Source organism: Acipenser ruthenus, chromosome 45 (assembly GCF_902713425.1).
Source record: "Acipenser ruthenus chromosome 45, fAciRut3.2 maternal haplotype, whole genome shotgun sequence".
Taxonomy (NCBI): domain Eukaryota; kingdom Metazoa; phylum Chordata; class Actinopteri; order Acipenseriformes; family Acipenseridae; genus Acipenser; species Acipenser ruthenus.
In genome coordinates this window covers 2,949,282-2,966,100 of record NC_081233.1, presented here as the reverse complement: position 1 = coordinate 2,966,100, position 16,819 = coordinate 2,949,282, and the positions used below count along the sequence as shown (strand labels likewise).

At 40.5% G+C, this 16,819-nt stretch overlaps 1 long non-coding RNA gene across 1 annotated transcript; it reads right to left on the bottom strand.

Moving 5' to 3' along the window:
- Positions 1-3,253: 3,253 nt before the first annotated feature.
- On the bottom strand, positions 3,254-9,245 carry LOC117965815 (uncharacterized). The gene is made up of 4 exons (XR_009319773.1): positions 9,195-9,245; positions 9,062-9,103; positions 6,706-6,794; positions 3,254-6,508 (listed from the first exon to the last, which is right to left on the bottom strand). It is a non-coding gene; the product is annotated as an uncharacterized LOC117965815 (long non-coding RNA).
- Between the last annotated feature and the right edge of the window lie 7,574 nt (positions 9,246-16,819).

Below are 16,819 nucleotides of genomic sequence, written 5' to 3'. Positions count from 1 at the left end.
CTTGAGGGAGAAGGGACAAGGGCCTCACATTGATCAGTACTTCTTACGAAGTCAGTCAAGTCAGTCGAATGAAATCCAGCGACAGGAAGCAAACCACAGTTCGCAGGATATCAGCACCCCTGTCATAGATGTGAGGAGGACTTGCATGGACACAGTTAGTGATGAACCTAATGATCCTTGTGAACCCGGTCAGACAAACCAACATAAGAGAGAAAAGAACCTCAACGGACACAAACCTGGAGTTAAATGGCCAAGAGCTTGTGAGAAAACTGCATGGGACACAGTAAACACAGATCTCTGCTTTACATTGGAAAGGTTAAGTGGAACAGTTGAAAATAAGCTGCCTAATTATGGGGACATCATCTACGCATATGGAAGTTAGTCCCTGGGGCCCCACTAGACTAAGTGAGGTCATATCTACAGAGTAGAGAAAAACTCAAAATGAACGCAAAAATGCAGATATGTGACCATAAAGTGGCATAGTCTGCTCATCCTGGAGCCTCAAAGCCGTGCTGCTCCATAATGGTAACAAGTACCCGTCTCTTCCCCTGGCTCACTCGGTGAACCTCAAAGAGGATTACAACAGCATCAAGACCTTGCTGGACACCTTGAAGTATGATGAGTACGGCTGGGAGGTCATAGGAGACTTCAAAATGGTGGCATTCCTGATGAGTCTCCAAGGCGGTTTTACCAAGTTTCCCTGCTATCTTTGCCTTTGGGACAGCAGGGACACCAAGGCACACTACCACAGGCGGGACTGGCCACAGCGGACCGAGTTCTCTGTGGGGAGGAACAACGTCAAGTGGGAGCCACTGGTGGACCCCCGGAAGGTGCTGATGCCACCACTGCACATCAAATTGGGCCTTGTGAAACCATTTGTCAGAGCTCTAGATAAGGAGTCTGCAGCCTTCAAGTACCTTCAAGACTTCTTCCCTAAGCTGTCTGAGGCAAAGGTCAAAGCCGGTGTCTTCGTCGGACCACAGATAAAGAAGATCCTGGAGTGCAATGAATTCCCCAAGAAGCTCACTAGTAAGGAGAAAGCAGCTTGGAACAGCTTTGTCGCAGTGGTTTGGGGCTTCCTGGGCAATCACAAGGCCGAAAACTATGTGGAGCTGGTTGAGACTCTGGTGAAGAACTACGGCACAATGGGCTGTAGGATGTCCCTCAAAGCCCATGTCCTTGATGCTCATCTTGATAAATTCAAGGAGAACATGGGAGCGTACTCGGAGGAGCAAGGCGAGCGCTTCCACCAGGATATACTGGACTTTGAATGCCGCTATCAAGGACAGTATAACGAGAACATGATGGGAGACTACATTTGGGGGCTGAGTCATGAAAGTGATTTACAGTATAATCGTAAATCTCGAAAAACTACTCACTTCTAAATCTTTTGTAGTCATTTTTGTATTACTTTAGTATAAATACATGTTAACTTGGATTCATGTGTTTTTTTCTGACTTTGTGAACGAAAAGACACAAATTCGCCCATTTTCTCACTGGAAAGAGGTAAATTTCAAAATATCACTGTCCTGGTCACAAAAGCAAAGTTTGTGGGGAATAATAGCCATTTTCTATACTTTTGAGGCATAAGCAATTAGGAAATAACACTTACTACCCAGGAACAAAAATTGTGTTACATAGTGTAATTGATGTTTTTAAGAGGAAACCTGTAATTGCTGTGCAATCATGTACCTCCCTTTCTTTTATATAAAGACATATAAATTATATCTGTTTTGTGTATTGTTTGAACCTTTACCCTCCTGAGTTTTTGAGGATCTCAGAACCGAACCTTCCCCGGTTAAAAAAAGGTGGTGGCAGCGAATTACGTTACTGAAATCCAGTTGGCCCTAAAGGCAGGTTTGCTACAAAACTTTTTAAAAGTGATTCTATTCAATGTAATGTTAAACTGCAGTGACAGTGTGATCTTACTGCAGTGTTCTGTTAAACTGCAGTTCCAATGTGCCTAGTGTTGGACCTGCAGTTTATTGTTAAAATCCATTTAACATAAATGAAGGTCCGGTCCAGACCATAAAGCGTTGCTGAAAGTAGTCGGACTGCATCCAGTTGCTGATTTCTTCAACTCATAATTCAAACCGGAGACTAGTTGCTATTGTGGTTACTGTGTTAACACTGACAGCAAATACTATTCCTGTCCGTGTACCTGGACTCCCAGGGCCCTCTGGTGGTCCTTTAAGGAAAGTACACCTGCAGCAACTTGGGGTGATATGCAAGACAGCGCTCCCTAGTGGTCATTATGGGAATGAGGACCCATTCTTCGACCCTGGGTTTCCACTAGGCTAAGAGAGGTCATCTCTACAGAGTAGAGAAAAACTCAAAATGAACACAAAGATACATAACTTGCACTTATCTGCTCCCTATTTTACTGCACTTAATCCTGTACTTTAGAGTACTGTACAGTAAATCTTCCACTAGTGTTATTCAATCTGTAGTATTTTGCATTTAATCGTATCCTGATGTAACTATCACTGATACTTATCTGCTCTGATATTGATTCGTATTTTGTAATGTACTTGTACTCACTAGAACTGAAGTCATTGTATTTTAGCTTGCTCTTAATTGTATTAATACTTGTACTGTGATTCTTGAAATTTATATTTTGTTTACGACTAAGTCGCCCTGGATAAGGGTGTCTGCTAACAAATTTATAATATGTAACCTTAAAGTGGCATAGTCTGCTTCAGGAGGCGCTTTATAAAGGTCGTGCTGTAACCCTTTCAAGACCAGTCGCTTATTTATTTAAACCTGCAGACAATGTCTGCAACTGCTGGTGAGCTGGTGATCAGCTATGACTTGGGAACTGTTACAAAGTGAACAGCAAATGGATTCATTTAGGAGTGTAGACAACAAACAGCTGATATAGATCCATTCAACCAGCCCCCAGTCTCCTGAACCACACTGTATAGAAAGGGATCCATCTCTATAGAGCAGTCCCTGTTCAGTCCCTGTGCTGCCCATCACCCAGTCTCCTGAACCACACTGTATAGAAAGGGATCCATCTCTATAGAGCAGTCCCTGTTCAGCCCCTGTGCTGCTCAGCACCCAGTCTCCTGAACCACACTGTATAGAAAGGGATCCATCGCTATAGAGCAGTCTCTGTTCAGTCCCTGTGCTGCCCATCACCCAGTCTCCTGAACCACACTGTATAGAAAGGGATCCATCGCTATACAGCAGCCTTGTTAGAGGACTGCAGTCTCTGTGAAAATAGTAATAATAATAAAAAAGATGCCATAGATTGAGATTGAAACTTTATTGAAATAAATCAGCAAAAATACATTCAGAAATACAGAGTAGTAGAGTATCGTTGTCATGCACAACCCTTCATACAATACAATGACATGAATCGCACATATTCTTTGGTACAGCTCGTGTGATTTCTATGTGTTTGCATGAGAGGAACATGTTTCATGAATGCATGGATCTGGGTCCCCTCCCCTGCTCCCCATACACTATAATGAGAAATAAAACTGAGTCAGTGACCCTGTTATTTTTATGTTTTTTACAGCAATGTAAATTAAATATCAGAAAAAATAAGACATTTCCATTGAAATCATAAGCTGTAGCAAACCACCCTACTCATAGCCTTAATGACTTCACCCCATGTTGCATTGCACCCTGCAGACTGCACATATATTTCTGTGTGATAATGCAGACCTATTTAAAAACCATAGGGGGCGCCACAGTGCTAGTATATGCTGCAGCTTCACTTGCATTGCGACAGGCTCCAGTCCTGGAGGGCTTTTCCTCCAGGTAGAAACGCAGCCATGGTTGGAACGCAGACCTGGACTGGAAGAGACCAGCTTGCTGAGCTGCACTAGGACAACTCGTCTCACTTACCAGACAGAGGCTCAGAGTGACCAGGCTGGAGCTGCCCATGTCATTGCACTGGAGGATCATGTGAAAAAGAGAACTGTCCTTCATCTGCCATCTACCTTAGCCCTGTCCTCCTGATAAGCAATTCAACACCTGTATCCTGGCTGCTGTTTGTAATGTACTGCAGCATCAAGACCTTCCAGGTGATTGTATAATTATACAGGAGCTTGCTCCCTTCCTCCCTCAGTAAATGTGTTTGTGGTGCCCTCTATAGGATTTAATAGTACACTGCAAATTGTACATTCATTCTGTGAATCCATGCTCTGCCATGCCATGGGGAAGAGGCCTATTACTCTGTTACCACTCTGAATATATTCTTTACAAGGTGAAAGAAACTTGCACCAGTAACTAATGTAACCTCTATTAGAATCATTTACTACATTAAAACACACACACCTCACCTTAATATAAATATGTGCTGCACCAGTAAATAACTGAACATATATTTAAATTATCATTAAATTAAAAACACACACCCCATCACCTTAATATAAATATGTGCTGCACCAGTAAATAATTGAACATATATTTAAATTATCATTAAATTAAAAACACACACCCCATCACCTTAATATAAATATGTGCTGCACCAGTAAATAATTGAATATATTTAGGGCTTCTGTTTTTCGGGTTTTATTAATTGTATTTTTCGGTGCTTATTTTTAGCTATTCGAGTTTTATGTCAATCGTTTTTTTTTCGGGGCTTTCGTTTTTGATATTCTGTATGAAATTAGTGTTTTTGGTTACTTTCCAAAATGCTTTTTTGTGTGTGTGTGACAATATGTATAGTAGTAACTCGACAGTACTTGCACACTTAAGTTGTACCTTCTTTCCTTTGCTGTCTTCCACAACGAAATCCCTATGGTCACGGGCACATTCTTCTGGGGTTTGTGTTCAGGAATTTGTGTACATTGTCACAATTCAGTTTTAAATCCTCCGTATCTTAACTGTAATACAGCTTGAAATCCCGCTAACAAGCTTCCATCCTGAGTGTAATCTCGTTTTAAATCTCGCCAGCGGAGTCTCCAATAGAAACGTAGGAATGTGCTGTCACTCAGTAGTTGGGGCGGGTTTAAAGTATTCAGAACGAATCAATGATAGACACAAGTCAGGAAGGCAGGACATTGCCCAGCAGCCCTGTGAAATGTATTCACAGGGTTTGATTTTTTTAAATGTGAAAAGGGTACAGTCAACATGCATAGATTAACCATTTCCACAGTTTTTCTGGTGTTTATTGTCTGTTAACCGATTAAATCTTTTTGTATCAGGGGTTAAAACTGAAAATCCGAAGCCCTAAATATATATTTAAATTATCATTACATTAAAACACACACACACACTCACTATCAACTTACTATAAATGTGCAGCACCAGTAAATAATTGAAGATATATTTAAATTATCATAAAATTAAAAAAAAAAAAAACACCAGTAGATAATGTCAGATGAATATTAACCAGCAGAAAATTGAGTGCGAACAGCCAATCAGCTTCCAGATCTAGCGGGCTTCCGGAATGTTGCAACGTTGAAGTGCTTAGCTGTGAATTCCATTTTAAATCAATCTGTGCATAAATACCAGCTTTCTCCCTTAACACTCTAATCTACAACTAATCTGATCACATAAAAAACTACTTAAACACACTTTCTGACGTTGGTCTAGAGACAAGCAAAATCATGTGTGTGACAAGACAGCGTAATGAAGGCTCAATTCACAGAAAATCAACAGGAAAGACACGACTGGTCCACAATTCTGTCATCAGCTGGATCCAAACAACACCCTCCATCAAAACCAGCCAGTTAAACTGCCAACCCTGCTTCAGTTCTTTCCACAGCAGCCAATCCACTCCCTGCCAGCTTGAATGACGCCCCGCCTCTAACAAGTTTTGAGTCTGCCTCAATACTACACAGACTATTCAACAAGCCTACAGTTAATTTATCTGGCAATGTCATAATAATAATAATGATAATAACAAGTTTTGAGTCTGCCTCAATACTACACAGACTATTCAACAAGCCTACAGTTAATTTATCTGGCAATGTCATAATAATAATAATGATAATAACAAGTTTTGAGTCTGCCTCAATACTACACAGACTATTCAACAAGCCTACAGTTAATTTATCTGGCAATGTCATAATAATAATAATGATAATAACGGTTTTATCTACGCGCATGTCATTTTTCTATTCTAATTATGTTAGGGACTATCTTCCTCAGCGGAAGGTTATCTGCCGAAATATCAGAAGTTCAACGTAAATATAGGTTTTAAAGTTGTTGTTTTTTTTTTAAGAGAAAATAAAGAATTAAATCATGTTTTAATAGTGATAGAGCCCTCTTGATGTGGGCTGTACCGTGTGGTAGATGACCTTGACTTTCATTAGCACCCTCAGCTCAGGACTCAAAACTCCAGATGCAGTCATCTACCACACGGCAGAGCCCGCATCGACGGCTCTATCGCTGAAAGCCCTCGCTTGTCATTGTGGGCGCAGGTATCTCACGGCATGAAGTACTTCTCCTTCTCCTCCTCTTCATCCTTGTGGAATATCTCTCCGTCTTGTCTTCTCCAGCGCAGATTAACACCGTCCATTGGAAAGTTCTTGGAGAGATGCTCCCGAATCTGAAACAGCAACACAAGAAACACAGTGTTATCAAGGAGCACCACATCTCTCTGTGTATCTATCAGGGAAATGAGAGGACACTAGAAGGAACTAAAGGGAAGCAAAGTCAACGTGAGATTAGCTCATTAGTGTCATACGAAGTCCAGCACACAGGAAGCAGTGTCAGTTTGGATTTCTGAAAGGGAGTGTCACCTACCTGCTCTAAAATGGCTTCGTACACTTTGGGGTCCTCAAGATTCACTCCTTTGGGTACATTTAGTTTGACCCTTGCTGTTGCCATGTTATCTGTGCAGACAAACAGAAGAGTTCACACAGCCATTAAATAAACCCCATGTCAAACAATAAGACCCCACGTAGTCTGTAATGTGCAGCACAGAAGAGTTCACACAGCCATTAAATAAACCCCATGTCAAACAATAAGACCCCACGTAGTCTGTAATGTGCAGCACAGAAGAGTTCACACAGCCATTAAATAAACTCCATGTCAAACAATAAGACCCCACGTAGTCTGTAATGTGCAGCACAGAAGAGTTCACACAGCCATTAAATAAATCCCATGTCAAACAATAACACCCCACGTAGTCTGTAATGTGCAGCACAGAATGGGAGCAGCGTTCCATCAAAGCTTTTTAGATTCTGAGAAATTTGCAGTTGACGGAGAAAGGATCCATTATCAGTGGGACACCGTCGGCCATGCACTAACTCTTTGAATGTATTCATTTTGTTGCATTATACACTTTTGAAACAATATTCCAAACAAGTATCTCAACAATTTGCTTTAAAATTAAACAAGACATTTATTGTGGCTCTGCCTCGGTTTCTGAGACATGCTCTGATTATAAATATAAAATACATGTAGATCTCAGTGTTCAGCATAGAGAATTCAGTGTCTTAGATCTCAGTGTTCAGCATAGAGAATGCAGTGTCTTAGACCTCAGTGTTCAGCATAGTGAATGCAGTATCTTAGATCTCAGTGTTCAGCATAGTGAATGCAGTGTCTTAGATCTCAGTGTTCAGCATAGTGAATGCAGTGTCTTAGATCTCAGTGTTCAGCATAGTGAATGCAGTGTCTTAGATCTCAGTGTTCAGCATAGTGAATGCAGTGTCTTAGATCTCAGTGTTCAGCATAGTGAATGCAGTGTCTTAGATCTCAGTGTTCAGCAGAGTGAATGCAGTGTTTTAGATCTCAGTGTTCAGCATAGTGAATGCATGCTTTGCCATTGTTGCTGTCTTATTAGCTTTCTTGTTCTCTCTACATGTTTATGACTGGCAATATGATCTTTTAATGGTACTGACTCATGCATGATCAACGGCAGCAAAACTTGAACAATAGTGTCCCACCATCCTCATAGAGATAATCAGATTTTGTTTTAGCTGTCTTTTACTGAAACATTGCTTTTTTTTCTTCGTTGGTGCAGCTGTCATGTTGAGTTTCAACAGAGACACGCGAGTGAAGTCACCTAAACTCAACTTGCAAACAAATGCACCTGGTATGTCGTCTTCAATCACTACACTGAACACTTACCTGTGTATTTTCAACTCTAATATTGAGATTACATTTTTACCAGTTTCTAAACGCTTGATATGATGATATTTCTCAAATGTTTGATTTTTAAAAGGGAAATAAAACAAAACCTGTGAAAGTGTGGTCCAGTGGTTAAAGAAACAGGCTTGTAACCATGAGGTCTCTGGTTCAAATCCCACCTCAACCACTGACTCATTGTGTGACCCTGAGCAAGTCACTTAACCTCCTTGTGCTCTGTCTTTCGGGTGAGACGTAATTGTAAGTGACTCTGCAGCTGATGCATTGTTCACACACCCTAGTCTCTGTAAGTCGCCTTGGATAAAGACGTCAGCTAAATAAACAAATAATAATAACATGAGTATTGTGATTTGTATTTATGTTTATTTATGTTGGCTATTTATACTTCTAAATAATGCAGTAAGATTGTGCTTCAAAAACGTTTTCAATTATATGACGAGTTCAAAACTGAGACGTTCTTAAGCAGCACCAGGCAGCCCTCTCCCTAGAGGCAGAATCTCCAGCCGCCTGCTTCGCCCGTCCTGCACTACTGGATTCACTGCAGCCCGAGCGAGCTCTGTACTAATGTGATGTGCATTTTAACAGGGAAATCAGAGAATCACCTGCAAGACACACGGAAATGTGCTTATGTTAATGCTTTGCACGAATGCTCTCAAAATGAAATGCTGGGGTCTCGAGTGAGGTTGATATTTGATCAATTGTAAAAGTAGAGGCAGACTTTCAGAGATGAACTCTTGTGTTAAGATGTTTAGATGAGTGTCTAATGTTAGGGCAGTTTTCAACAGTATAAACAGTGTTACCTGTAGACAGATTATATGTACTGGACAATATAATGTAACTCTATATACTACGATTCCAAACCGAAAGACAACCGTCTGCTCTCCTAGTGTTGTTGGTGAATAGTTGCACACAGCTCTCACACAGCTTATATAGTTCTAGTGGATCACATGACACGTGAGGTGAGCTGTCAATCACACTGAACAGACTGCCATCTTCAAACTGCACTTACCTTGAGAGAGCGGAGTGGAAGGGGGCCTCGAGGATTCTGCTTCTTTAAAAAGAAAGAGAGAAAAAACAAAGTTTATAACAAAGCCAGATTCCTGCAGTGGTTCTGAATTCACTGAATTGATTACACTGCATACCTTGAGTGACCGGAGTGGAAGGAGGGCTTGTGGGGTCTGAATCTGTAAAGAAAACACACAACAACAGGATTTAGTATTTCGTGTTTCAAGTGTATTGTTCAAATGCATTTAAATGCAACTATGTCTATGCTGCTGTCTCCACCAGGACAATAAAAAAATACTAATACAGTTAAACAATAAGTAATGTATTACAAAGCCACATTCAAACTGAGCTAGTGCACTCCATACCATTAGAGGCTGGGGTTGAGAGAAGGCTTGAGAGGTTTGGATTTGCACAAGTAAAAAATACATCAGTTTTCAGCATAGAGAACGCAGTGTCTTAGACCTTAGTTTTCAGCATAGGGAATGCAGTGTCTTAGACCTCAGTTTTCAACATACTGAATGCAGTGTCTTAGACCTCAGTTTTCAACATAGTGAATGCAGTGTCTTAGACCTCAGTTTTCAGCATAGTGAATGCAGTGTCTTAGATCTCAGTTTTCAACATAGAGAATGCAGTGTCTTAGACCTTAGTTTTCAGTATAGTGAATGCAGTGTCTTAGACCTCAGTTTTCAGCACAGAGAATGCAGTGTCTTAGACCAGTTTTCAGCACAGTGAATGCAGTGTCTTAGACCTCAGTATTCAGCATAGAGAATGCAGTGTCTTAGACCTCAGTTTTCAGCATAGTGAATGCAGTGTCTTAGACCTCAGTGTTCAGCATAGAGAATGCAGTGTCTTAGACCTCAGTGTTCAGTATAGTGAATGCAGTGTCTTAGACCTCAGTGTTCAGCATAGAGAATGCAGTGTCTTAGACCTCAGTGTTCAGCATAGTGAATGCAGTGTCTTAGATCTCAGTTTTCAGCATACTGAATGCAGTGTCTTAGATCTCAGTTTTCAGCATAGTGAATGCAGTGTCTTAGATCTCAGTGTTCAGCATACTGAATGCAGTGTCTTAGATCTCAGTGTTCAGCATAGTGAATGCAGTGTCTTAGACCTCCATTTTCAGCATAGTGAATGCAATGTCTTAGATCTCAGTGTTCAGCAGAGTGAATGCAGTGTCTTAGATCTCAGTTTTCAGCATAGTGAATGCAGTGTCTTAGATCTCAGTGTTCAGCATAGTGAATGCAGTGTCTTAGATCTCAGTGTTCAGTATAGTGAATGCATGCTTTGCCATTGTTGCTGTCTTATTAGCTTTCTTGTTCTCTCTACATGTTTATGACTGGCAATATGATCTTTTAATGGTACTGACTCATGCATGATCAACGGCAGCAAAACTTGAACAATAGTGTCCCACCATCCTCATAGAGATAATCAGATTTTGTTTTAGCTGTCTTTTACTGAAACATTGCTTTTTTTTCTTCGTTGGTGCAGCTGTCATGTTGAGTTTCAACAGAGACACGCGAGTGAAGTCACCTAAACTCAACTTGCAAACAAATGCACCTGGTATGTCGTCTTCAATCACTACACTGAACACTTACCTGTGTATTTTCAACTCTAATATTGAGATTACATTTTTACCAGTTTCTAAACGCTTGATATGATGATATTTCTCAAATGTTTGATTTTTAAAAGGGAAATAAAACAAAACCTGTGAAAGTGTGGTCCAGTGGTTAAAGAAACAGGCTTGTATCCATGAGGTCTCTGGTTCAAATCCCACCTCAACCACTGACTCATTGTGTGACCCTGAGCAAGTCACTTAACCTCCTTGTGCTCTGTCTTTCGGGTGAGACGTAATTGTAAGTGACTCTGCAGCTGATGCATTGTTCACACACCCTAGTCTCTGTAAGTCGCCTTGGATAAAGACGTCAGCTAAATAAACAAATAATAATAACATGAGTATTGTGATTTGTATTTATGTTTATTTATGTTGGCTATTTATACTTCTAAATAATGCAGTAAGATTGTGCTTCAAAAACGTTTTCAATTATATGACGAGTTCAAAACTGAGACGTTCTTAAGCAGCACCAGGCAGCCCTCTCCCTAGAGGCAGAATCTCCAGCCGCCTGCTTCGCCCGTCCTGCACTACTGGATTCACTGCAGCCCGAGCGAGCTCTGTACTAATGTGATGTGCATTTTAACAGGGAAATCAGAGAATCACCTGCAAGACACACGGAAATGTGCTTATGTTAATGCTTTGCACGAATGCTCTCAAAATGAAATGCTGGGGTCTCGAGTGAGGTTGATATTTGATCAATTGTAAAAGTAGAGGCAGACTTTCAGAGATGAACTCTTGTGTTAAGATGTTTAGATGAGTGTCTAATGTTAGGGCAGTTTTCAACAGTATAAACAGTGTTACCTGTAGACAGATTATATGTACTGGACAATATAATGTAACTCTATATACTACGATTCCAAACCGAAAGACAACCGTCTGCTCTCCTAGTGTTGTTGGTGAATAGTTGCACACAGCTCTCACACAGCTTATATAGTTCTAGTGGATCACATGACACGTGAGGTGAGCTGTCAATCACACTGAACAGACTGCCATCTTCAAACTGCACTTACCTTGAGAGAGCGGAGTGGAAGGGGGCCTCGAGGATTCTGCTTCTTTAAAAAGAAAGAGAGAAAAAACAAAGTTTATAACAAAGCCAGATTCCTGCAGTGGTTCTGAATTCACTGAATTGATTACACTGCATACCTTGAGTGACCGGAGTGGAAGGAGGGCTTGTGGGGTCTGAATCTGTAAAGAAAACACACAACAACAGGATTTAGTATTTCGTGTTTCAAGTGTATTGTTCAAATGCATTTAAATGCAACTATGTCTATGCTGCTGTCTCCACCAGGACAATAAAAAAATACTAATACAGTTAAACAATAAGTAATGTATTACAAAGCCACATTCAAACTGAGCTAGTGCACTCCATACCATTAGAGGCTGGGGTTGAGAGAAGGCTTGAGAGGTTTGGATTTGCACAAGTAAAAAATACATCAGTTTTCAGCATAGAGAACGCAGTGTCTTAGACCTTAGTTTTCAGCATAGGGAATGCAGTGTCTTAGACCTCAGTTTTCAACATACTGAATGCAGTGTCTTAGACCTCAGTTTTCAACATAGTGAATGCAGTGTCTTAGACCTCAGTTTTCAGCATAGTGAATGCAGTGTCTTAGATCTCAGTTTTCAACATAGAGAATGCAGTGTCTTAGACCTTAGTTTTCAGTATAGTGAATGCAGTGTCTTAGACCTCAGTTTTCAGCACAGAGAATGCAGTGTCTTAGACCAGTTTTCAGCACAGTGAATGCAGTGTCTTAGACCTCAGTATTCAGCATAGAGAATGCAGTGTCTTAGACCTCAGTTTTCAGCATAGTGAATGCAGTGTCTTAGACCTCAGTGTTCAGCATAGAGAATGCAGTGTCTTAGACCTCAGTGTTCAGTATAGTGAATGCAGTGTCTTAGACCTCAGTGTTCAGCATAGAGAATGCAGTGTCTTAGACCTCAGTGTTCAGCATAGTGAATGCAGTGTCTTAGACCTCAGTGTTCAGCATAGTGAATGCAGTGTCTTAGACCTCAGTGTTCAGCATAGAGAATGCAGTGTCTTAGACCTCAGTGTTCAGCATAGTGAATGCAGTGTCTTAGATCTCAGTTTTCAGCATACTGAATGCAGTGTCTTAGACCTCAGTGTTCAGCATAGAGAATGCAGTGTCTTAGACCTCAGTGTTCAGCACAGAGAATGCAGTGTCTTAGACCTCAGTGTTCAGTATAGTGAATGCAGTGTCTTAGACCTCAGTGTTCAGTATAGTGAATGCAGTGTCTTAGACCTCAGTGTTCAGCATAGAGAATGCAGTGTCTTAGACCTCAGTGTTCAGCATAGTGAATGCAGTGCCTTAGATCTCAGTTTTCAGTATAGTGAATGCATGCTTTGCCATTGTTGCCGTCTTATTTGCTTTCTTGTTCTCTCTACATGTTTATGACTGGCAATATGATCTTTTAATGGTACTGACTCATGCATGATCAACGGCAGCAAAACTTGAACAATAGTGTCCCACCATCCTCATAGAGATAATCAGATTTTGTTTTAGCTGTCTTTTACTGAAACATTGCTTTTTTTTCTTCGTTGGTGCAGCTGTCATGTTGAGTTTCAACAGAGACACGTGAGTGAAGTCACCTAAACTCAACTTGCAAACAAATGCACGTGGTATGTCGTCTTCAATCACTACACTGAACACTTACCTGTGTATTTTCAACCCTAATATTGTGATTACATTTTTATCAGTATCTAAACGCTTGATATGATGATATTTCTGAAATGTTTGTTTTTTTAAAAGGAAATAAAACAAAACCTGTGAAGGTGTGGTCCAGTGGTTAAAGAAACAGGCTTGTAACCATGAGGTCTCTGGTTCAAATCCCACCTCAGCCACTGACTCATTGTGTGACCCTGAGCAAGTCACTAAATCTCCTTGTGCTCCGTCTTTCGGGTGAGACGTAATTGTAAGTGACTCTGCAGCTGATGCATTGTTCACACACCCTAGTCTCTGTAAGTCGCCTTGGATAAAGGCGTCTGCTAAATAAACAAATAATAATAACATGAGTATTGTGATTTGTATTTATGTTTATTTATGTTGGCTATTTATACTTCTAAATAATGCAGTAAGATTGTGCTTCAAAAACGTTTTCAATTATATGACGAGTTCAAAACTGAGACGTTCCAAAGCAGCACCGGGCAGCCCTCTCCCTAGAGGCAGAATCTCCAGCCGCCTGCTTCACCCGTCCTGCACTACTGGATTCACTGCAGCCCGAGCGAGCTCTGTACTAATGTGATGTGCATTTTAAAAGGGAAATCAGAGAATCACCTGCAAGACACACGGAAATGTGCTTATGTTAATGCTTTGCACGAATGCTCTCAAAATGAAATGCTGGAGTCTCGAGTGAGGTTGATATTTGATCAATTGTAAAAGTTAATAAACTGTGTGGAACGTTGTTGCCAGTTATTGTGAAAAATGTGCGCATTTTACCCTTAGAGGGAAATCTGAATGTGAGTTAAGTGCAGGGCTCAGGTGGCATGCTGGTACCTAGAACACAAGAAGCAGACGTGTAGAGGTAGACTTTCAGAGATGAACTCTTGTGTTTAGATGTTTAGATGAGTGTCTAATGTTAGGGCAGTTTTCAACAGTATAAACAGGGTTACCTGTAGACAGATTATTTGTACTGGACAATATGATGTAACTCTATACATTAGGATTCCAAACCGATAGACAACCGTCTGCTTTCCTAGTGTTGTTGCTGAATAGTTGCACACAGCTCTCCCACAGCTTATATAGATCTAGTGGATCACATGACACGTGAGGTAGGCTGTTAATCACACTGAACAGACTGCCATCTTCAAACTGCACTTACCTTGAGAGAGCGGAGTGGAAGGTGGCCTTGTGGATTCTGCTTCTTTAAAAAGAAAGAGAGAAAAAACAAAGTTTATAACAAAGCCAGATTCCTGCAGTGGTTCTGAATCCACTGAAGTGATTACACTGCATACCTTGAGAGACCGGAGTGGAAGGGGGGCTTGTGGGGTCTGAATCTGTAAAGAAATCACACAACAACAAGATTTAGTATTTCGTGTTTCAAGTGTATTGTTCAAATGCATTTAAATTAAACTATGTCTATGTCTCCACCAGGACAGTAAATAAATACTAATACAATTAAACAAAAAGTCATTTATTACAAAGCCACATTCAAACTGAGCTAGTGCACTCCATACCTTTAGAGGCTGGGGTTGAGAGAAGGCTTGAGAGGTTTGGATTTGCACAAGTAAAAAATACATCAGTTTTCAGCATAGAGAACGCAGTGTCTTAGACCTCAGTTTTCAGCATAGAGAACGCAGTGTCTAAGATCTCAGTATTCTGCATAGTGAATGCAGTGTCTTAGATTTCAGATTTCAGCAGAGTGAATGCAGTGTCTTAGATCTCAGTTTTCAACATAGAGAACGCAGTGTATAGACCTCAGTTTCAGCAAAGTGAATGCAGTGTCTAAGATCTCAGTTTTCAGCTTAGTGAATGCAGTGTCTTAGACCTCAGTTTTCAGCATAGTGAATGCAGTGTCTTAGACCTTAGTTTTCAGCATAGTGAATGCAGTGTCTTAGAACTCAGTTTTCAGCATAGGGAATGCAGTGTCTTAGATCTCAGTTTTCAACATAGAGAACGCAGTGTATAGACCTCAGTTTCAGCAAAGTGAATGCAGTGTCTAATATCTCAGTTTTCAGCATAGTGAATGCAGTGTCTTAGATTTCAGATTTCAGCAGAGTGAATGCAGTGTCTTAGATCTCAGTTTTCAACATAGAGAACGCAGTGTATAGACCTCAGTTTCAGCAAAGTGAATGCAGTGTCTTAGATGTCAGTTTTCAGCATAGTGAATGCAGTGTCTTAGATCTCAGTTTTCAGCATAGTGAATGCAGTGTCTTAGACCTCAGTTTTCAGCATAGTGAATGCAGTGTCTTAGACCTCAGTTTTCAGCATAGTGAATGCAGTGTCTTAGATCTCAGTTTTCAGCATAGTGAATGAAGTGTCTAAGATCTCAGTTTTCAGCATAGTGAATGCAGTGTCTTAGATGTCAGTTTTCAGCATAGTGAATGTAGTGTCTTAGATGTCAGTTTTCAGCATAGTGAATGCAGTGTCTTAGGTCTCAGTTTTCAGCATAGTGAATGTAGTGTCTTAGATGTCAGTTTTCAGCATAGTGAATGCAGTGTCTTAGATCTCAGTTTTCAGCATAGTGAATGAAGTGTCTAAGATCTCAGTTTTCAGCATAGTGAATGCAGTGTCTTAGATCTCAGTTTTCAGCATAGTGAATGAAGTGTCTAAGATCTCAGTTTTCAGCATAGTGAATGTAGTGTCTTAGATGTCAGTTTTCAGCATAGTGAATGCAGTGTCTTAGATCTCAGTTTTCAGCATAGTGAATGCAGTGTCTTAGATCTCAGTTTTCAGCATCGTGAATGCAGTGTCTTAGATCTCAGTTTTCAGCATAGAGAATGCATGCTTTGCCATTGTTGCCGTCTTATTTGCTTTCTTGTTCTCTCTACATGTTTATGACTGGCAATATGATCTTTTAATGGTACTGACTCATGCATGATCAACGGCAGCAAAACTTGAACAATAGTGTCCCACCATCCTCATAGAGATAATCAGATTTTGTTTTAGCTGTCTTTTACTGAAACATTGCTTTTTTTTCTTCGTTGGTGCAGCTGTCATGTTGAGTTTCAACAGAGACACGCGAGTGAAGTCACCTAAACTCAACTTGCAAACAAATGCACGTGGTATGTCGTCTTCAATCACTACACTGTACACTTACCTGTGTATTTTCAACTCTAATATTGATATTACATTTTTACCAGTTTCTAAACGCTTGATATGATGATATTTCTGAAATGTTTGTTTTTTAAAAGGGAAATAAAACAAAACCTGTGAAAGTGTGGTCCAATGGTTAAAGAAACAGGTTTGTAACCATGAGGTCCCGGGTTCAAATCCCACCTCAACGACTGACTCATTGTGTGACCCTAAGCAAGTCACTTAACCTCCTTGTGCTCCGTCTTTCGGGTGAGACGTAATTGTAAGAGACTCTGCAGCTGATGCGTAGTTCACACACCCTAGTTTCTCCAAGTCGCCTTGGATAAGGTCGTCAGCTAAATTATAATAATAACATGAGTATTGTGATTTTTATTTATGTTTATTT